The sequence below is a fragment of the Heterocephalus glaber genome, unplaced genomic scaffold (assembly GCF_053883595.1).
Source record: "Heterocephalus glaber isolate CG9 unplaced genomic scaffold, H.glaber_assembly_v1.0 deba00000594, whole genome shotgun sequence".
NCBI classification, from domain to species: domain Eukaryota; kingdom Metazoa; phylum Chordata; class Mammalia; order Rodentia; family Bathyergidae; genus Heterocephalus; species Heterocephalus glaber.
Window position 1 is genome coordinate 26243571 of NW_028258151.1, and position 23133 is coordinate 26266703.

The 23133-nt window shown below is 34.1% G+C and overlaps 1 pseudogene; it reads left to right on the plus strand.

Moving 5' to 3' along the window:
• Positions 1 to 6224: 6224 nt before the first annotated feature.
• On the plus strand, positions 6225 to 7942 carry LOC101701143 (ADP-ribosylation factor 6-like; annotated as a pseudogene).
• The last annotated feature ends 15191 nt before the right edge of the window (positions 7943 to 23133 follow it).

Consider the following 23133-nt stretch of genomic DNA (forward strand, 5'->3'; position numbering starts at 1 on the left):
TAATATATGTATATACAGAAATAAAGAAACGTATAGCTTGTTATCTTGAATGTTTTTATAAGGATGTACAGTCTATATAAACTAGTGTTCCATCCATTTGCTGATGCTAAGCCCTCTTCTTCACACTCCAAACTTGCCTAATAAAGGAAGGAGTTAAGTTTGGTTTCAGTATAAGGCCCAGCCTTTAAGAAGGCTCAGATCAGCATCATTATCGACCTCTGCCCAATTTGGGGTTTTCCATTTGAGTTAAAACTCTTTAGTTCTCTCATCTGACATCACCAAAAAGATGACATACCAGGTAGGAAAAAATAACAGCAATTCATCAAATGGAGTCCACTCATAAAAAAGAGAAACAGCCCAAACAGCTCCACTCACCACAGTCATCACCTTCGTTCTAACTCATCCTCCCCAATCCTCTTCCCAATTCCTCTTCTGTGAAATAAAGAAATATGATATTGGGGACAAATTCTATATTGGACTGAAAATATTAGTAAGCACTAGTTAGTTTTGTTACAAACTAATTTTTACCTCTGTTATACGCATCTGTTACCTATAACAACATTCTTTAAAAGTTGATGAAAAGTCAAAATACTTATTGTTGGTTTTATAAGAAAATTGAAAAAATCAAAAATTGTACTATTAGTAATAAAGATTGAGAAACACATGTTTCTTTTTCTTTTTTAAGTTTGTTTTTAGTAGACAAATAAGAGTGATCTACATTTATGTGTTACAACATAATATTTTCCTGTATGTATATAGGATGGAATAATTCGATCAAGTTAATTAATATATCCATCATCTAATTTGCTAATTTTATGGCATGAAAATATTTAAAATCCACTCTTCTATCAATTTTGGAATATACATCCTTAATTATAGTCACAATATTCTACAATAATCACTAAGATATTCCTCTCAATTAATGGAAAGTTAAGAAAATAAATGAGTAGAAATGAAAAAGCAGGAATTAAACATCCTTTGCAATTATTTTCTGCTTTACAATATTCTTAGGTATTAATGTGTGCATTCTTCAGCAAACAATTAGTGAGCATCTACTGCCAGCCGGACATTTACGTAGACCTTGGGAATGAATCAGAGCAAAGAGAGTTATTCTTTCTGGTACGGTTCCTATGGAGCTTATGCATCAGTGTGTCCCTCCTTTTGGGTGTATGCCCAAATTCAGGACATGGTATACAGAGGTCCTAGAGTTGATCACAGATCTACTACCCCAAGAGACCCAATGTCAAATCTGGTTGCAAATACTAATTAGTTGTGTGAAGTCTGCCAATTCCTTTCACTTCTCTGAGCTTTACTGTCCACATTTATTGAAAGAGAATATAATACCTACTAGCAGTGAAATAATTGAATGAAATAATGTGTGCAAAATAGTCTCTAAAACTATTAATACTCCATCTGTGATTGCATAATAAATAAAATTTTAGAAAAAAAAGAATATTATTATTTTTCCTACAGCTTTTTGGTTTGGCAATTTTAATAACTCATATTTTCACTTTCCCAAGACCGAAATTCTCCCCACTTTTTCAAAATTTGACAATGTATTTATGTCAAAAAAAAATCAACAGGCTACCCATCTTCTTCATCCTTCTACCACTCAAAAATCCCAAAGGAAATAAAAGGATTTCATGTTTCAAAGAGGAAGAAAGGGCCACCTGAAAGCATACTTTTCATCCAGCCAAGTTCATTGTGTTTTCACCCAAAACTAAAGCAACAGTTCATAATGGCCTCTTGTCTAGATTAATACAAAGAACTGTGACTTTGTAAGTACCTGCGAGGGAGCTCTGTAATGAATAGCAACCTGTTTAGTCAGATTCAGAGACAAATAAAATTGGACAACAGAATTTTGCTGCTTTGAAGTTGCTAAACTCATTGGAAGTCTTTTATAGTACTGACTGCACCTGTGGACACCTCCCTTCAAGGCAGCCTTCCCTGAGAAGTCCAGTGCTACTTACTGAAGTGCAATAATGGTTTTCTAAGGAGGGCTATCTATACAGATCTCCTACTTTGAAGGGAAAACCACAGGGGAGAAAAAAGACCATAATGTCCTGCTGATTTTGATTTTCTGTGAAGTTTTTGAAATGGTGTCAAGACATATATGGAGATCAGATTTGTATCTAATTACGTTATGATAGTCATTTAGGGACTATACAGAGCTAAGTTTAGAGGTTTTAAGAAAAAAAGCAGAAAGTGATTTATTAGTTCCTGCCAAGCTGTCACTTGCACCTAATAAGTCACAAGATGGGTAAATAAATGCAAATCAGGGCCCAACCTGGCGGATTTTAGCTGCTGGCTCAAGGTACTCAGGATTCTTGAGTCAATATTCCAACCTATTTCATAGAACTCAGGGGCAATGCGGCTCATCTGATGAGTAAGACAAAGGAAAGGCAGAGCCTGTTTAAAAACAGCAAAAGATTTTCATGCCAGCAAAAGGCAGACTTCCTCTCTTTCAATTGCAATTGATGAGATATGAAGTAAAAAAGCAGACGGGGCAATCTTTCTTGCAGGAAGCCTGATTCCTCAGACACACAGGTAAAAACTTGTTTGCCTGTGTGTTTGAAATCTGGAAGAAGTAATTCAGCACAGCTTTAAGTGTGACCTTTGATTATCTCCCTAATCCTTGCTTACCGAGACGAGTAATAAAGCTGCCCTTTCCAGAGTCCATATCTCTAGAAGAAACTTCAGATTCCAAGTTCAAAGGTGAGGAGGAACCAGGCTGTAGTAGAATTTAATGATATATTTTCACTTTTAAAAGATAAACATTCAAAAGAAATATCGAACTAAAATGGACTTTTTATTGGATCTGATAATTAACTTGCATTGTAGTCTAAAGATATTAATACAAGCAATAACCAATACTACTTTTTCCTAACAGTTTTTCAGATATGAAATGTAATGTGGAAAAGATTTTTTGATTATTTTCACTTACATTTCATACTCAAGAGTGCAGAGTACATGAAAAAGCAACCTGTATTTTTGAGAATCATGATATATATATATATATATATATAATGTGAATTAATTTGAACTGAAACTGATTAGTAAGATTCTTTTTTCTTCTTTTCACTGGTGAAATGTGAGACATACAAAGCCAAAAGTCCTTGTCCAAGGTTGTATCAATAGCAAATAAAACACGCAGAATTGGAACATAATATTTTCTATAAGCAAAAGAGCAAAACAATGAGCTGTGTATGCTGATGCTCCTCAGCTCTAAATATGCACCTGACCTGTGATACTACAGAACAGTTCCAGAGCCTTTAGAATTTTAGTTAGGTATCAGTCTTTAATATTTATTTTTCAGGAGGATTGTAGAAATCTTGGTGTCAGTGCAAATATTAAAATTGAAAGAATTCTATTGTTTTGAGTCTGGGCCTAGTATAGTCCTCAAAGTCAGGACACTAGCTGCCTTGTTCGAGAATATTGGTAGAAAGTGATTAAGAGAATGATTTTAATCTAGATCATTGAGATTTGAAGCCTGCCCTGAGTAGTATAAGAATAAGCAATTTACTAAAAGTCTGTAAGCTTTTAAAAATGTTTAAATGAACTGATACATGAGAGGAGTTTATATTAGTTCATGGCAAGTGTTTTCTGTTATCTATATTTTAAAAAATACTCAGAGGACAGGAAACAAGGTACTGGCTATTAAAATCCAGGAGAATATGGACAGCAGTAGCCAAGGAAAACATTCAGACTATACACAGCAAGATAAACCCCACACTTTTTAGGTTAGTTTCCTACCTTTCTTGGAGGTTGGATGCTGAACACACTGTTGCATGCAGAAATGACCACGTTTCCCTGCCGATGGCTGTGGCTCTTGCCCAGGTGAGGATGGGACAGAGATTCACATTCAGGTAAGACACCTTGATGCCATGTCTGGAAGGAGCCAAAATCACCATGGCTGATGATGGAAAGACATAGAATGAACTGGAATTCTACAAGATTGAATCAGAAGGCTCTTGATTCTCTCATCAGAAACGGAAACTAATTTATCATTGGTCAAATATCCAGAAAAATGACTTGGATTAGTTCAACATAAAAGGAGAAATCTTAGAAAAGCTACAATGGTTTCTCACAGAACTTTAGGCCAAGGGGAGCATCTTGACTTTGTACAGTGCTAAAGGAAAGTATGGGAAACATCTCAGGCATCAGTGTAGTTAAAATCTTCATCCTCTTTACCATTCAGGTGACACATGGTATTTCCTCTAAATTGGTTCTGCTCTGTTTATTTCTGTTCTTTATAGAGCACACCTTTCTCTTCCATGTACTCACAGACACATCACTAGAGACAAGCTTTGACTTTACATGACGATTTTCAGTGATGATAACTCAAGAGGCCAGTAAGGATTAATGAATTTTACTTCTAGATCTCTGAAAAGAGGGAAAAATCCATGCAATTGCTTTTGACTGCATCTGGTGCCACTTTTTATCTAATCAGCCAGGTTAAGATTTTGACTAAGGACAGGGAAAAGCAAGTGTGACATGGAAAGGATATTTTCAGGGGAGGAAATCATTGTCCTTTCTAATGCTGCAGGTGTGAAGTTCTGCTCAGTCAAGTGCTGCTCTGAAGAAGATGTTGCATAAATGATAGCCCTAAAATGAGAACTGGTAGCCAGAGTATTGATCTACTTTTGTCTTTGGCCCTTTGCATTTCCTTGCTCACTCTCTACTCTCACTCCTGCTGTCTTTTGCTATCTGTTTTTCTCTTGCTCTCTCTTTGTGATTCTTCATGCAATTATATGGAATAGAATACATACTTTTAAATCATATTGTTTTATATTTCCTGGAGATAAATAGTTGAACTCTCTTGCACTAAGAATAATGTAATAAAATTGCCAATTAAATATCTATGGCCTATCCTTTTCTTTCAGCCGTTTGGAGGACAAGTCAGTTTCATAAAGGTATATCTCCATTTTTAGCACATGTAGGGCACTTAAATAAATAAATAAATAAACCAGAAAGGTCTAAATATTCATTAAGAAGAAATATTATTTGGGCTAGAGTGAGGACACAAGACTATGTTCAAAGAGTATACTTACAACTGTTTATACATAAATACTGATAGTCTACTCTCCTGCAGACAGGTTATGGCTATTTGACTTGCTCTGCTCAAAAACTTTAAGTAGAAGTATAATATGCCATCTGCAAGCTGAGATTATTAAAAGTTGTTGTGTCTCCGGCATCTTTGCATTTTTTTTTTTTTTGTACTGGGGATCAAACTCAGGACCTTGCACTTTCGAGGCAGGTGCCGGAACCACTGAGCTAAATCCCTGGCCCCTTTGCATTGTTTTAAATCATGTTCATCCTGGAAATGTGTTCCAGAAAACTTAACTACAATGCATTTAAAAGCAACATGTCAAATTAGACTTTGTGAATATGAAAAAGAAAGCTGTGATTTAAGGATTTCTCTTCCATTTTAACATAGTTTTTCCTGATTAGTGTAATAGTTATAATAATTGAGCAATGAGATAATTTTAGCCTGATAGAGTACTAACTGGAGAAAAGGAGCATAACTGTTCCAGAGACAGAGATGGATAGCTGAAAGGAAAGAGAAACTAAAAATTCACTGTCTGTTGACAGACTTTCACAAAGTCCCCAGTTAGCAAAGTGGGTAATGTCTGCCTGGTAAACAATGATTTAGTGCACTTTTGGGAGGCAGTGTGTTATTAACTCTAATTATTAACTAAATTTGAAATTATTATCTTAAATATTTGCTTATTTAAAATATGATTAGAATTTCCACTACAAATTGTAATTTCTCACAATTAGAATCAATGATCTTAAAAATGGGTCAAATGAGATGATTCTGTCTGTGAAGCAGAAAGAAAAAAATTAATAATAAAGAAACATGACCAGAACATCAAAGATCTGTGTCCTGACATGTTCATAATGGGAATCCCATCAAGAGAAGACACAGAAAAAAGTTGACATATTTAAAATAGAATGGTTGAAAACTTTCCAAATTTTATGAAAGACGTGAAGTTAAATATTGAAGAAGCTAAACAAGCTCCAATTAGTAGAAACTCAAAGATTACCACACTTAGTTACATCATAATCAAATTGAGGAAAGCCAAAGTTAAGGACTTTGGAAAGCAGGGAAAAGGCATTATGAACAAGTTACCCTTAGTAAGATTAACCTATGATGTCTTATGAGAAAACAGAGATCTGAAGGATATGGGATAACCTATTCAAAGTGCTGAAAAGAACAAAGAATGTCACTGAAGATACTATATCCAGAAACACTCTTAACCGGCTACGAAGTAAAATCTAGGTCGAGTGACCTGTCTATAGTTCCAGTTAGTCACGAGAGTAAGGCAGGAGCATCTCTTGAACCTAGAGTTTGGTGCCCATCTGAACAACACAGGTAGATCAAATCTCTCAAAAAAAAAAAATGATGCAATAGAGAATGTGTTATCCAAATTCTTCAGTAACAAGGACATGTGGATCTTCATGTTGGGCCTGGACGCAGCCTGCAAGACAACCATCCTGTACAAGGTGAACCTGGGCCCATCAGTGACCACCATCCCCACAGTGGGTTTCCACACAGAGAGTGTGACTAACAAAGAGTTCAACACATGGGATGTGGGGGTGTTACAGGGAAGTTCCTGTAAAATTGGCTCGCCAGTCAAAAGTGTTCCAGGTTCTTCTTGGCTGGAACGAAGAAATGGACGAGACAAGGCAAAAACGGTGCTAAAGAGTTAATTTGAAAAAGGCGGAATGAAAGGGTATGGGGGCAAAACTAGATATGCGGAGCAAAAACAAAGAAAAAAGAGGGTGAAAAGCAAAACTAAAAGTACTCGTGGAGCCTCAAAAACGTAGCAAGAGCTACGGTGTGAACTCACCCAGACAGTGGTTTTCCGCGAGGGCCGCTGTTTTATGCTGTCCACTCCTTCACGGGAGCTCGCGAGAAGTGCTACATACGGGTCCTGGAGTTGCCCTGGGATCTTGTAATTGACAGGTCGTTTCCCGCCCATTTCCTCAACCAGCTTTGGCCTGTAACAGGCATCCAGGACTAGCCCCTTCAGCTCTGGAGGCTTTACTACTGCTGGACCCTTATCTTTCTAGTGGACTGCGCCCACCAAGACCACATGGAGGCGGCCCGCCAGGAGCTGCACCACATTATCAATGACCAGGAGGTGAGGGACGCCATTATCCTCGACTTTGCCAACAAGCAGGACCTGCCAGATGCCACGAACCCGCTGGAGATCCAGGAGAAACTGGTCCTGATGGGGATTCTGCACAGGAACTGGTTTGTGTGACCTTCCTGTGTTGACTCCAGGGATGGACTTCAAGAGGACCTCACAGGGTTAGCCTCTAACTGCAAATCCTAAAGAGCGTTCTCCACCCATCCCCCACCCCCAAGGAGAGAAATTACAACACCTTCATAGTATTATCACCGCTTTTATCACCTCCTTCAATTACCATTTTCTCTTCTTTTGAATTTGAACTCTAGATTTAGGGTTCTATGGTTGGAGTGGCAGGGTTGTTTTTTTGGGGGGGTGGGGTTGCATTAGGATGCTCTGATCTGACATTTGACATGAACACAGTGCTTCATGCTCTTGTGGCCCTCCAACAACTGGGGTGGGGGAGATAGCATTTCTTGATAAAGTCCTTTGTAATGCTTTGATTTTTAATTTCTAGAACCTCCCCCTTTTTTTTCTCAGTGTATGTTTCTTCCCTTTTGGCCGAGTTTCTTGTCACTTGCTGAAGATGGTTATTTTGCATCCATACAAACTATGTTGCAAGTCTGTTTCATCTGATAAACTAAAACTTATTGCTTAATGAAGATAAAAAAGACATTTGAAGATAAACAAAACCTGAATGAGTCTGCTGCCATGAGAACTGCCATACAAAAGACACTAATGGAAATCATTCATTGTCAAATGAAAGGACATTGAACAGTAATTGGAAGCCACATGAGAAATAAAGAGACATGGTAAGTAAAAAATATATAAAATATTATTTCTCAATTTTCGATTTTAAAGACCACTGCTAAACCTGTTTATGTGCAGGTAATAGATAATGATGTAATTTTATGATGTAATTTATAAGACAATAGCACAAAGGAAGAGGGAGTGACTATATAGGAACAAACTTTTTTCTACAGTAAACATTAAGTTAGACATCATTTGGAACCAGTTTCTTATAAATTCAAATATTAATTGTAATCCTTAGGGTAGTCATTGACTAACTTTAAAATAATGAAAGAAATGACTAGGGAATTAAAATAATATGCAAGAGAATATCTAGCTACATAAAACAAGTTAGGGATTCTAGTGGACCGTGCTAAATTCAGCTGTTGCAAATTTAAAAAGAAATCTATCACATACTGTACCTATATATTTGTGGAATATTTTGGGTTTTAAACACTGCGTTCTAGATTTTTCAGTCTTCTATACACACCACCCTCTGGGGAAAAGAAAGGTGGAAGGCTAAGAGCAGAGCAAAATGAGCAGTAATATTTTTGTAAATATTCCTCGCTCATATGGTTTGACCTAAAATGGAGTCCTCAGGAGATGATGTTTGAGTTGGAGGTAAAGAGAGAACACCATTGAGATCTCCTTAAAATCTTCCATGTTTAATAGCACAGCTGTCACTAGGTGAATGTCCAGCACACATTCTAGAGTCCTCAGGAATGTGATACCTCTCTTCTGCCCAATGGCAGAGGCACAGAGAGTGATGTCTTCATCCAGCTATTCCTGTCACCCTTGCAGAATGTAGATCAAGGTAGTAAGGTGATTGCAGCATGGACAGATGAGAATGGACTGACCATCAAGGGAGGATTCCTAGGCTTACTCATACAATTCAAACCTAAAATGCACTGGGTAGTTTGTGGCCTAGGGTGATGAACTTGTCTTGTGTCTAGCATAAATTAAACTCTCCTAAAATCAGCATTAATGCAACTTCTGACACCCTGATTTTGTGCAGTCTCACACAAACACACAAATACAAAATAAGTCAGAGGAAATGATTCATTTTCCAAGTTCTGGACCTGGAGGTTGTTAGAGAATCTAGGCAACTGCACATGTGGGGATGGGGATTTAGCAAGTTGGGGAGACTGTTCAAGGGGTGAAATACTATTGACTGAGGCTCTCATACTTGTGCTCTGGCATTGAATCATGTAGCTTAAATATCAGCATCAACTCCGTCTCATCTCAGGCTGGGGAGGAGGACTTAGCAAATGATAGGGAAGTTATTTGAAAAAGCAGGAACCCCTGATGTGCAATGCCCAAGTCAGAATTCCTGTTTGGGTCCTAGGGTACTATTGTTTGAGCTCTCAGTATCCCAAATAAAGTCCTAGTTTCACTGCTTATTATTTTCTGTTGCCACAGAAAGCACTGAAAAAGTTGAACAAAGATTTTAAAGGCAAGGTTTATGATATACATGATTCATATTTTAATTCTTCCCTCTTTGAATGCTGGTTAAATCGGAGTGTATCACCTGTCTGATGAATAGGTGGAAAGGTAGGGTGGGATTTTAGAATGTAATATAAAAGTTTTAACAATTTTGTTTATATGCCAGGGATGATTTTAAGGTTTCATTAGTTCACATCATAAGTTAATAAATTAAAGGAACTCAGCTGACATAAAATAATTTTATGTAGATACACTGAATAATTGATATCAAATTTTTGGAGAAAGTTGTCCTAAATTCTTCCAGTCACTCTTTGGATTCTAACCTGCAAATTAAGAATTTCAATATTTAAGGAAAGTCTTAAAATATTTATCTCCAGGGATTGTCATTGAGAAACAGATTCTTGTCTTTGTTGTTTTTTTGTTTTGTTTTCCTTTGTATTTGGTACCAGGGATCTAGCTGGGGACCTTGTGCTTGCACAGCAGGCGCTGCAACCACTGAGCTAAATCCCTGGCCCCAAGCAACAAATTCTTTACCTTTCAATATGTTTAGTTTTCTTCATTCTTTATATTTTTATCATTTTTGCCCATGTGTAGAATGGATGATGTTACTTAGCCTGCTGAATATTTAAACTGCATCTAACTCAATGAAATTGAAAGTGCTACTTTCTGATAAATTCTGGTTTCTTCCATCACTCTTACAATCTTTTAACCTGGTAACCAGGGAAGCTTTAAGTTTAAATTCCTATTTTTTCTTGTTTCCATGTCAACCACTCTGCATAAATTTTTTCTTTCTAATAAATGTAGAATTAGCAAATAGTAAATTTATTTATGCAAAATGTAACTGAATATATTTTATTTTAAGGAAAACATGTTTTGTCTTATAGTAATTTAATCATGACAACACAAATAACACTTAAATATATAAAAAAATAGTTTCTTAATGGAAGTCTTCAAAAATTTAGGATAGTTCTTCTGAGTGACATCTTTTTATTTGGAACAAGGAGAAAAATTCTTGCTAGTGAGAAATACAGTTTATTGCAACAGAAAGAAGTCAGAATTGGTGATAATAAGAAAGTTCACATATTGAGTTTGCAAGATTTATTTCAAGGTCTTTCACATGAATAAGAACGAAGAAGATGGAGTAGAAGATCAATAGTGAATTTTAGTACTCTGAGTTATTTTTTCATCAATTTAGCCAACAATATCAATGAATCTTTATCTATAGAAAGCCCTATGGATAGTGACCGCTATAGCAAATGTATATAATAGTATCATTTTAGATATCATAATCTAAAGCACAAGAAATATTAGTAAAAATAAGAATGTTCAAATAAATTGAAAATTAAACCATGGTAAGTAAAATGCTGACAAAATTAAAAGTCTTTGTATGAAAGAACTCAACATAGTAATTGTTTTACTATGAGATAGCCATAAACAGTTCTGTGAAAATACTGCAGAGTGCTAAAACTTGATTAAAAAGAAGAGGATACCTAAGTTCATGGAGGAGGAAAGGTTGTTGAATTAGGCATAATGAAAAGGTCTAGAATATTATTTCAGTGGATGGATATATCACTGGGAATGATCAGAAGCCTTGTTTTTAATTTTCCTTGTGTTCCTGAAAGGTTGATTTATGTAGGCAGTAAAAATTCAAGATGATGCCTCTAGATTAGGTGAGGGAGTTGTGCCGTTTTCCAGAGCTTTAATAAAGAGATAATATTATACAGGTTCTAAATGTGATCATCAGTTATCTCCAACTTCTGGTACTCAAGAACTTGCTTATTCCTTCCCCTTGAGTGGTGGCAAAATATGTAACTTGCTTTTCCCAAGAGAATACAACAAAGGTAGTAAGATGTCACGTGCAAGGTTAAAGTACTTAAGTTTATATCTTACATGCCAGCTTTGCCAAAGCAAAGTGCCACATTTTGAGCTGCTGAATGGAGACGTTCATGTGTCAAAGAACCGAAAGTGGTGCCCACCCAATGGCCAGAAAGAAACTGAGGTCTTTGGTCACACAGTCCACAAAAGCTGATTTATGACCATAAGCTACATGAATTTAGAAGTAGACTATTCCTCAGTCAAGACTTGAGATGAGACAGAAGCCTCAGCTGATACCTTGATTGCAAGTGTGGGAGATTCTGAGTCAAAGGGCTCAGCTAAGCTATATCTGGAATGCTGACCCACCAAAACAGAGACCAAAGTGAGCGTTGTTTTAAGCCACTAATTTTGCGGTAATTTGTTCTACAGCATTAGTTAACTAATACAGTGAGTAAGAATTAATTGCATAATGAGTACAAAGAGGGTGGATCTAGTCATAGCATTGGCACTAACATGTATTTTGTTTCTGAAAAAAAAAATGGCTTAACTTTTTTAGAACTTTATTCCCCACCAAAAAATCAATGGACACAACCACTGATTATGGCAAACAAATAATTCTTTTTATGTTAAAATGAGTTCATGAGATGAACTGGTTTTTGGACAACACCTGAAAATCCTATCCTAATGCAAGATCTTAAGTATCCATACTGGCCACCATTATGTAATTATTATATATTTTCTGAAAACAACACGGTTTTGATATAATTGTAGAGCTCATATAAACAAAATGTCTTATTCTTTACCCAGATTTTATGTAATGAAAACTATCATTGTCTGTTCCAAGGAGCAAAGAATCAGTTAAAACTCTAAAGATTATGAAACAAAACACAAAATGAAAATTGTCTGACTCTTTGTAACACTCACAACATAAGGCAAGTATACTTTGACAAATGTGACACTTTGACAAATGTTTCTTCACAACATCTACTTTAACATCAACCATATGTGTTCCAATGGAGCTGTGTTATCACTAAAAATTATTAAAGCAATCACAATTTTGCAAAATGTTTATCATCTCTAGTAAAACCACTATATAATTATTACATTTCACAGCTGAAGGTTAAGCAGTTTTTACTGATTTTTGCCATTGGGGTGATTTAATGGTATGTCAAATCGAGTGGTAAAATACCTTCAGGTAGGCAGTGTCTTTCATCCACAAATCCCTGCTATTTACAGCTATCAAAACATATCATTGCAAGCAAAAGGCAGGGAGATAGGAGTGAACAAATGTATGCATTATTAAAAAACTGTGTTTCTCTTCTGCTAGCTTTCTCAAAATCTTATTTTCTTTAAGAGATGCCCAGAAGCATGCATTTAGATTAGTTTATTAACAAGATCATTAATCAGGAATCCATGTCTTAAGATGTCTTGTTGATCAGCAAGTAAAGAAGAAAAATGCCTGTGGGAAGTTGTGCAATGTAATATAGCTGCAATGCATTTTAATTAGTTTAGTCATGATTTATTTAACAATTCATAAAATTTTAAAAATTAATGTATATATGCTTAATATATACTTTATAAGCCAAAATACATATTCACAAATTTGAAAGGGTTTTTTTTTTGATGTGTGTGGGAAATAGTACCAACATTTTTTTTGTTTTACATCTCAATGTGTTTTTTCTATCTATGGTTATTTTTCTTGTACTAATGAGTGGCAGCTAAAGATAGAAAGTATCCTCAGTTCTAGTTTATGGATGAGAAAACTGAGGCCAAGAGATTCGCTAGAGACTGAAAAATGCTATTAATCACATCTCTCATAGATAACAATGATCTCTTTTTAACCACTGTGTTAGATAGCCTTCTCTTGATACCTACAACTTGTAAGAAAAACAATTGAACTTTAGTTTTCTTGACTAAAGGTTATAAAAGGCTGTACCAACTACCTCGCTCATTGTGTTAGAATGAAAATCTGATCTTAGACCTTAGGTACTTTGGAAAACATGTGCATTCTAAATATTAACATAACAAATTAAATTCTTAATGTTATAATAAATTAATAGTAACTACAAATATTACAAACATTCCATTCTGTAACATATAGAAATTCTGTCAAAATCTGTGCATTAAAATATAGAAATGGTTGATTTATAGATCAGTCTTTATTTTAAACTCTTTGAATTTAAAAGGTAATGGTTTCAAGAAAATATGTACAATATGTAACTAGAAACAAAGAAATATTTTTGTTCTTATGATGTTATATGATTATATCTGTAGTACACATGTTATCTGGAAGAAGAAATTACACAGTACACATAAATGACACGAATTTTAATATTATGAATGTAGAGGAATGCAAAATTTTCTATTTTTTAAATGAAAATAATTGATTTCACTTCTTTTAACAAAGAATCTAATATTCAAAATGTGCTATTTGTTTTATGCAGTAGCTACTTAGTAAAACTATGCACTAAGTATCTATAAAATCTTTTATAAATATTATATATTAATGTAGATCTTTCTTTAGATGTTTATGAAAAGAAATTCCTCTGAAAATTTCTGAAAACCACATTTTCTTCAATCACTGAAATAAACTATTTTCAATAGTTTTTGTTTTCGATAAGAAAATTCTTTGCAGTTTCCATAGCAATTACAAACTTCAAAGAATGAAAGAAGGACTGAGAAATTTCCCAGGAGGTGGTATAGACAGGATGGTCGAAAGATGAAAGTGAATACGTTGCTGTTATTATTTTCTGTTTCAAGCTGCTTGTATATTACTTACTTTGCCAGAATCAGTGATAAGATAAGTTTCTTATCCAGGTACCTGCAAAAGAACTTATTCCAAAAGTAATTCTAAATCTTTCCAAACTATTACTTGTCCACTTGTGAGAAAAGGTTCTTTTCTCTTTTCCTTTTGTAAAAGAAAACAGATGAACAGCATCCTATATAGTAGTCAGTAAGAGTTGTGAATAAGATCAAGGAATGAGTGGAAGACATGAGACTATGATTTAATAGTTGGGAAGTACCATGTTGAGGCACCTCAGTGTTTTGTGTTTAGAAATGAATACATGTCCAATATCCTTACAGTGCTGAATATTCTATGATATGAAACATAATTAAAACTATTGTTTTATTGTCCAGGGAGTTCAACATTTTGTAGTGAATATGAGCAAGTGTTTATTTTTACCTACTGAATAACCGCCCTGAACCCAACCTAATTTTTGGAAACTGTGAACATGTTATCTTAAATAGTAACAAGGACTTTAAAATGGAATTAAATTATGGATTTTGAAATGGCCAGATTTTCCTGGATTAGCTAGATTAACCCAATGTAATCACAGAGCTCTTTATAAGAAAGAAGTCTAGGGAACAAAATTACAGATAAAAAGGTAGTGTGATGATTAAAGCAGAGAAAGTGGTTGGAAAACTGATTATCCTGCTGGCTTCAAAGATGCCGGAAGTGGTCACAAACCACAGGAAAAGACAAGAAAGCGCATTCTTTCCTGGGTCCTCTAAAAGAAATTCAGTTCTGGTGACATCTTGAGACCTCCAGAGCTGTAAAAAGTGAGTGGGTGCTGTTTTAAGTCACTAAGGTGGTGGCAATGTAGTATAGCAGTAATAGGATACTAATTCACACACCCCCAGGATGGAGATATGAATGTACCAAAGATAGTTAAATTAAGTGATTTGCAAAGTTTTAATTTGCATTTGAAATATAAGAACTATAATTATCTCTAATTGTAAGTTTTCTAATATTTTTTCCTAAAATAAATAGTAATGATGTGAAAGTTTGGTAACAGTCTACCAGAGGTAGGCAAGCATTTTTATCTTTGATTTTATTCACTTTCAAAGTTAATTTCCCATAAATTTATGCTCCCATTTTGTAAACTAAAGTGTGGAAAATTACAATGATAAAAGGAACACAACCAAATTATGGAATAATGTCTCCCGTGTTTGAGTTTATTAAACATGGCCTGTAAGTATTAACAAAATTTTTTAAATCCTATTTTAAAAGACTACATAGAAATCTTAAACCATATATTGTTTGCCTTAAGGAAAGTATAAATAATTTTTAAGTTTTTGTTTTGGGTAATAATAAATTTGGAAAATTTTGAAAATTTACTTAACAAATGAACATTTTAATTGGTATAAGACACAAATGTACCTCGTTTAACAACTGAGTTCAGTTCTTGCCACTGTGTTGTCAAATGAATTGGTCACTCAGTGAGGAATTGTATATAGTATATAAAAATATTCAGGAAAAAACATGTAAAGGAAATTGCAATTTGATGACTTTGCCTTTTTTTTTTTTTTTTTTTGGTACTGGGGATTGAACTCAGGTCCCTCTGCTTGCCAGGCAGGCAGCGGAACCACTGAGCTAAATCCCCAGCCCTTGATGACTTTGCTTTTATCTGCATAACTCTTACATGCAGTACAGTAATGTATAATGGAACATAAAACTACAGTACTATGCTGTACAGTACAACCAGCAGAAATTACAGTACTGTACTGCAGAAAAGCTGCCATAAGGCCTCACTGGCGCGGAAGTCCAAATGCAGGTCGTCAGTCCCAGCTGTGGGTGGTGAGTCCAAGCAGTCGTTAAACAGGTAAGTCACTAAACGGGTAATGTCAGTATTCTCAGTCACTTACAATTTATTCATGTCATTTCTTTATATTTTTATCATTTCAAAGTGCTTTATCTTTTTGAAATAAATAATACATTATCGCTCTCTGTACTCACTCTTCTCTGCAATATAGCACAGCAGAACTTCTTACTCCTATGTGACTGAAACTCAACTGAGTTGTTGATTTTACCTGTGTTGGACCATTCTTGCATCCCTGGGATGAAGCTTATTTGGTCATGATGTGTGATGTTTTAACGACTTACTGCTTTTTTGTTTTTTGCAAGTGTCTTGTTTGACAGTGTTTGCTTTCAGTTTCGTGGGAGAGCTTGAGGAATATTGGTGTTCGTTCTTCCCTGAAGTTCTTGTAAAATTCAGTGGCGATTCCATCAAGTCTTAGACTCCTCTTTGTTGGCAGATGTTGAATTCATTGCCTATTATTGGTCTATGCAGGGTTTTTATATCTTCTAAATTTAGTTTTGGTAATCCATATGTGTCTAGACATTTATTCATTTCTTCTAGATTCTCCACTTTTTTTTTTTTTTTTTTTGGTACAGGGGATTGAACTCAGGTCCTTGCGCTTGCAAGGCAGGTGGCAGAACCACTGAGCTAAAACCCCAGCACCACTTTTTGAAACATAAGTTTTTGAAGTGCATTCTTACAATACTCGGGATTTCGCTTGTGTCCAGTGTGATTTGCCTTATTTTTATTTCTAGTTGCATTAATATAAATCTTTCATTTTTGCCAATTGGCTTTATGCTTTCAAATAACCAATTCTTTGATTTGTTGGTGTGTTGTACTTTTTAATTTAATTTCATTAATTTCTCTGTGATATTTATAATTTCTTTCCTTCTACAGTTTTGGATTTATATTATTCTTATCTCTCTAGGACCTTGATATACACATTATGTTATTTATTTGGGCTTGCTCTATTTTTCTATCGTGTGCATTAACAGCTATAAATTTCCATTTTAGAACAGCTTTCATTGTGTCCCATAGGCTTTGGGACACTGTGCTATGTTACTTGATTCTAGGAACTTTTTAACTGTCTTCCTTTATTTCATCTATGACCCACTATTATTCAAGAGAGTATTGTGTAAATTTTCATGGCTTTGGATATTTTTTGTGGTTTCTTGGACCATTGATTTCTATTTTGCTCCCACTATGATCTGATAATATGCAGACGATTACGTGAATTCTTTTGTATTTATTTAAGCATGTTTTGTAGCTAATATAGGGCTTATTTTGGAAGAGTCTCAGGTGCTGCTAAAAAATGTGCATTCTGATGTTGAATGAAACCATATGGATATAACTGTTAAGCCTATTTGTTTAATAGTTGGACTGTAATATATTTTTATTGACTTTTTTGTCTAGTCAGCCTATTTATGAGAATTGGATATTGTATTCCCCCAATGTGATTATGTTAATGTTTGTCTGACCTTTTTTCCCCTTAGTTTTAAGAAATTGGGAACATTAGGTTTGGTGCATACATATTTAAAACTACAGTCTCTTCTTGCTTCATTGTTCCTTTTAACAGCATGTAGTGACCTCTTTTGTCTCTTCTCATCAGTTTGCCTTAAAATCCACTCTATCTGAAAACAAGATACAGCCACTCCTACTGGCTTTCATACTCCTATAGGGTGTCTTTTTCCATCCTTAGCCTTTGGCTCCTTGTGTTTCTTTCTGGAAGAAGAGTGGCTTCTACATGCAACATATGGTTTGGTTTTATTTTTTTGATCCAGTCTGTCAGTGTGTGTGTCTTTTGACTGGGTAGATAAGTCCATTTACCTTGAGAGTTATTACTGAAAATTATTTGTTGAATTTTGTCAGTGCATTATTTTTCTGTTTGTAACTTCTGTCTTTTATCTGTTTTGTTTAACCACACTCCCATTTAAACATGTTTTCCCCCCTTTGGGGCTCTTTAATGATGTTTGCATCACTGAGTCTGTCTAGTATTGAATATTTTCTGGAATGCTGGTAGGGTGGTCATGATTTTCTTTAAGTGCTCTTTCTCATGGAACATCTTACTTAACTTTGGATGTCAGGTATTCAGCAACGATAGAAAAGTAACTAAGAAAATTCTATTTATTAAAAATTCTGATCTTAATTTTTGCATCTATGTTTATGTAGGATATTGGAATGTAAATATCCTATAATATCTTTGTCATCTGAGATAGGTGTAATGTGATACTGATTAAAACTGGAGGGAACAGTTGTCCCTCTTTCAGTTTTCAGGAGGAGCTTACATAGCATTAGTGTTACTTCTTACCTAAATGACAGAATTAAACTATGGAACTATCTAATCTGGATTTTGTGTAGACAAGGTTTTCAGTTGAACATTTATTTATTTTTGTAAATGTAGGCCAGTGTTTCTTTTCTAGTGTTCAATATCATATTTCCATTCCTTGTTCATTTCATCACAGACATTGTGTTTTTCTTATCTCTAGAAATTCAGTTTGTGTCTTATTTTAGAACATATCTTCTGTTAATTTAATAGGTATAATCTTTCCCCTAAGTTTTTAACAATATGGAATACTATTATAATAACCAGTTAATGTGTATCTACTATTATAACTTCTGTTTCATTTCTTTGTAAGTTTTAATTGATTATTTTTTCCTCCTTATTATGAATTCCTTCTTTACATGACTGCTCAGATTTAATGGATGCCATTGTTTGTGAATTTTACCACGTTAAGTGCTGGATATGTTTGGTTATTTTTTTCCATAAATATTCAATCTTTGTTATGGAATGTTATTGAGTTAGTTGAACAGGGTAGTTCTTCTAATCTTTTTAGACAAATGCCAGAACAGCACTTTTTGAGGTCTCTTTTTCCTTACTAGGCAAATCTCTTTGATGGGTCTACCTAATTAATATCCATTCTACCAGGTGAGAATCTATGTTACCTTATGTCCAATATTATAAAATCATTATTTCTTATGTTTATTCGATTTTATTTGTTCAGGTGGAAATTATGGGAAAATCTAGTCCTTATTAGTCCACCTAAGCCAAACATATTTAGTCAAAAACCCTTTCTAGCAATAGAAATACTCATTCATTGCTAATGGGATTGCACCAGTGGTAAACACTGTTGGGCAGTATGGCAATTTCTTCATATGATACAGAAAGCAATCACAGTCTTTAGTATTTGCCAAAAGCAGTTGAAAACTTATGTCCACACAAAAATTTTTGCAATGTTTTTATAACACCTTTTATTTTAATTGCTAAAACTTGGACAAAAACAAGATGTCTTTTCTACGTGATTTGAAAAAATCTGGTATATCCAGATAGTGGAATCTTATTCATTGTTAAATGAAATGAGCTGTTCAGTTATAAAATTACATGGATGGAACTTATAATGATATTAATAAATGAAACAAGTGAATTTTAAAGGGCTACATAATATATGATTCTAACTATATGACATTCTATAAAAGGTGAAAGTGTGGATACCATAAAAAAGATGAATGGTTGCCAAAGGCTAGCAGGAAGAGATAGATAAATACGTACAGTTCAGAATATTTTTAGGACAGGGAAATTACTCTGTGTGTTACTATAGTTGTGGACAAAAGTCATTATATACTTGTCAAAACTCGTAGAATGTACAACACACAGAGTGAACTTTCATGTAACTTATGTAATTTTCTTATAAGGATTGGTGAAGGGGAAATTATTAAATCTCAGAGCTTTAAACTACTACCGTTTTGAGTAGAATGAAAATCTCAGATATTCCTTGGAGACACCTGTCTCATTAACTTCAGTATGGATTTTGTCAGCATGAAGACTGTATGATTAGGCATTAAAATTAATTTCATAAGAAGCTTAGGTAAAATTAGATTTCACATGGGCTTTAGTTTGGCAAAGTATTTTTTCATGAGGGTTATGAGGCCATTTACAAGAGTTATGTGGATTTGTAAATGGATGGAACTAATGTACAGATTGAAGAACATTTATCAAAATAATTTGCATGTGCTCTTTCAAGCAATAACTAAATACTAGTGTACATTACTGATTCAACAAGGTATCAGTTAATTTTCAATCTTCAGAAGAAAAACAATCGTTCTTTTCTATTTGCTACCTCTTAAAACTTCTCTCCATATCTGAAACTTTCTCATCTCAGAAGTACATAGTTTACTGATGATCCATTGAAAAATTATCATGCATCACATAATTGTTTACTCACAATAAGGAATTATTTTAATAGCAATAATTAATTGCTTATAACAATAAAAGTAGACTAAGTTAACTACTTAAATAGCAAGATCACAAATTTGGTAAGAATTATGGAAAATAGTATTTTCAGGGAATAATCCCTACTTTCGAAGTAGTAAAATATTTAGGATACAGTTATGTAATAGCTTTGATTTTAATATAATTTTAATTAATATATTAATTAATTGTGTTTTTAAATGGCTCTTATGAAATACCTGAAAATTCATGAATATGCAGTGTTCATCTCCTAAAAGCTGATGTGCCCTAGCTACAGCCCACCATCAACATGTCAGGCAGCCATTTTATATGTGTAAGAGTTTCTTTATTTAGAAATTCAGAAAGGACATGGGATCTACTTTTGTATGTGTGTTCCACTGGGTCTAGGTCCTCAGCTAGAGATAAGGACACAAATAGCAGAGAACTGGAACAACTTGGATAGAGGATCCATTCCCAAGACAGATTCTCCACTCACCTGCTTGTGTGGAGGGCAGGGGTAAGCTGGAACTGCCAAAAGACTGCCTTTATGTAGATTCTCAGAGAAGTCTCAGAATAGTTTAAATGTTTATATAGTTCTCAGAAGCGCAGCTTTTTCCAGTGTGGTCTCAGAAGTCTAGAAGCATCCCTTCATCTACATTCCATTGGATGAAGCTGCCACAAATTCATCCATATTCAAAGATGTGAGTACTCAGATGTTCTTTTTTGTTGGAAAAGCATTTAAAAATTGATGCCACATTTAAAATCACTGCACTGTGCAAAGAATTTTGTTTGTTACTCTTCCCCTTAACATCATAGTACAAAAATAAAATATCTTTCTTGTAAACATTATTTGAATACCTACTCAACAAGATTTAGCTCTCCTAACCAAATTCTTTCTGTGGATGTGCATATCAAGTTATAGTGATATTGAATGACTTAGGTAGGAAAAAATTAGTGTCTGTTTATACAAGAGATATCTTCATAAGAAGGAATCATGAGAGCATAGAACTACTACATAGCCACTTAGCTAGATAAAATTTTTCTGAAAGAACATCTGCACTTACTAATATATCTCTTAGCATTTCACTGAAAGTTACAGGGCATATTTAATTTCAAAACAGAATGCTAGATCTTGTGTGTTTATTTTAGCAAGTGCCAGCTAATATGCTAGAACTACTAAACTGAAAAATTCTGCTGCATCAGCAAATTCACATTTGTATGTTCAACTTTGTCAAAAGCCAATAAAACAAAAAAAGCTTCTTCATTTTGCTAAGGGGTTATAAGCTCTACTTATTGAAAATAGAGTTCAGAGATTGGCTTTTTCCATTTTGAAGTGACTCATGTATCACTTTAATTTAGTAGTGTCAAATGTTAAGCCTCAGTAAAACTGACTTATAGAAGAAAATATATGGTGTTGACTCAGAGACAATTACTAAATGAAGGAAGATTCTGGCACTAAAATTAGTTGCATAGATTTAAATTTTTTGTTAGTTCTGGCAATATGTCCAATTTTAAAAAGCTTCTAGTTAGTAAAAAACAAAGCTTCTCTTTAGGGATGCTAAATATAATAACACATTAATGTACTATGCCAGTTAAAAACCTCCCAATACTACTTGAGATATGGTCACAACATACGGTGAATGTATAATTAATAAAATATTTATTAAAGTAAACTTTCCCAATTTTCCCTCTTAAATACTCCCCCTAGCTTTGAACACAATTTATCCTATTGTTCTTGCCCCTTTCTGAAGCAGCTCTGGAAGTTCTCCTTCTTAATAGTTTTTTTCATTGTGCCTTGATGTCCTGAATTGATTCAAAATATTTACAGCAGTTTATGTCAAATAAAACTGTGGAATGTCCCACCCACTTTACCCACTGAATATAGAACCATGAAACTTCTTGGTCTTTGCAAAGTCCAAATAACCATGAAAAGTGAACATTTTGAATAGATTCAGAATACAACAGCACAATAAGTCACAAATGAGGACTTCCAGATCTTCTTTGGAAAGTGCCAAGTAGGATGGGATATGTGAGTTTGAACTGATGGCAGTATTCTGAGGAAAGATTAAAATGTATCTTTTCCTATAATAAAATTTTAATTAAACAGATCTCATTTTCCAATCATTCCTTATACATCATAAGGAAACAAAAAAAAATAAATGTTCCTAAGATGAAACTAGTTTAATGACTCCTCCAAATATTTCATCGTCTTGCAATTTACATTAGGAATATTACTGTTTTCATTCTAATTCTCCTCATAAGCCAGTTATGGGGTTAAGCTCTTTTTCTTCTTAAGAAATATTTTATATCCATTATTCCTTCCCATTCACACCTGACATTTTGCCATCTTAGAATATTTGTGGCAGTGGATATTGATTTTTCCAAAGCTAAAATTTATTTTTTGATGAAACTTAAATGTTTTTTGCTTTGGGATCATTAAGACATTAGCTTTTGTTTTAATAAATATTTTTGTGTATCAGTTGCAGCCTGTAAAGGTTTCCAAATTGGTGAAGCTTTGCTGTCCAAACCATATCAGAAAGAGGGAAAGCTGTCTTCACAAAATTTCTTGATTTTACCCATCAGCTCTTCACTAACAGCCAAAAACTTTGCCATTGATCTATTTATTATAAAAAGGTACAATAAATTTTTTAAATCCCTTCATAAATATGTTATCCATTCATTGTACCTTCCTGAGATTTATGGTAATCAAGTGTCAACTATGTTTTCATAATCTAGTTCCTTTCAACTTCTGCATCATATTTTCTCCTCTACCTCATCATGGAATCTGCTCAATTCAAATCTGGTAAGCAGATGCTTTATGCATATTTTGATTCAAAACTTTAAAATACCAAAGTCATTCTTAATTTAAAAAGCTCAAGGTAAGTTCATGTACTTTAAGATATTGTTCTAAGAACAGAAAATGATAAGGTATATAACAAATAAAAGTGAATTTAAGTTAATTCTCATATTATTAATTCACTTATCTAATGTTAGGCTAGAATAATAATAGTTGCAGGTATTGGGTGTACACAATATGCTGGTGATTATTTTTAAAATATATTTGCATATGTTATCTGTTTAATTCTAACAACATACTCCCAGAATTTATACCATTATTAGCCCCCTTTTTTTTTAGATAAGAAAA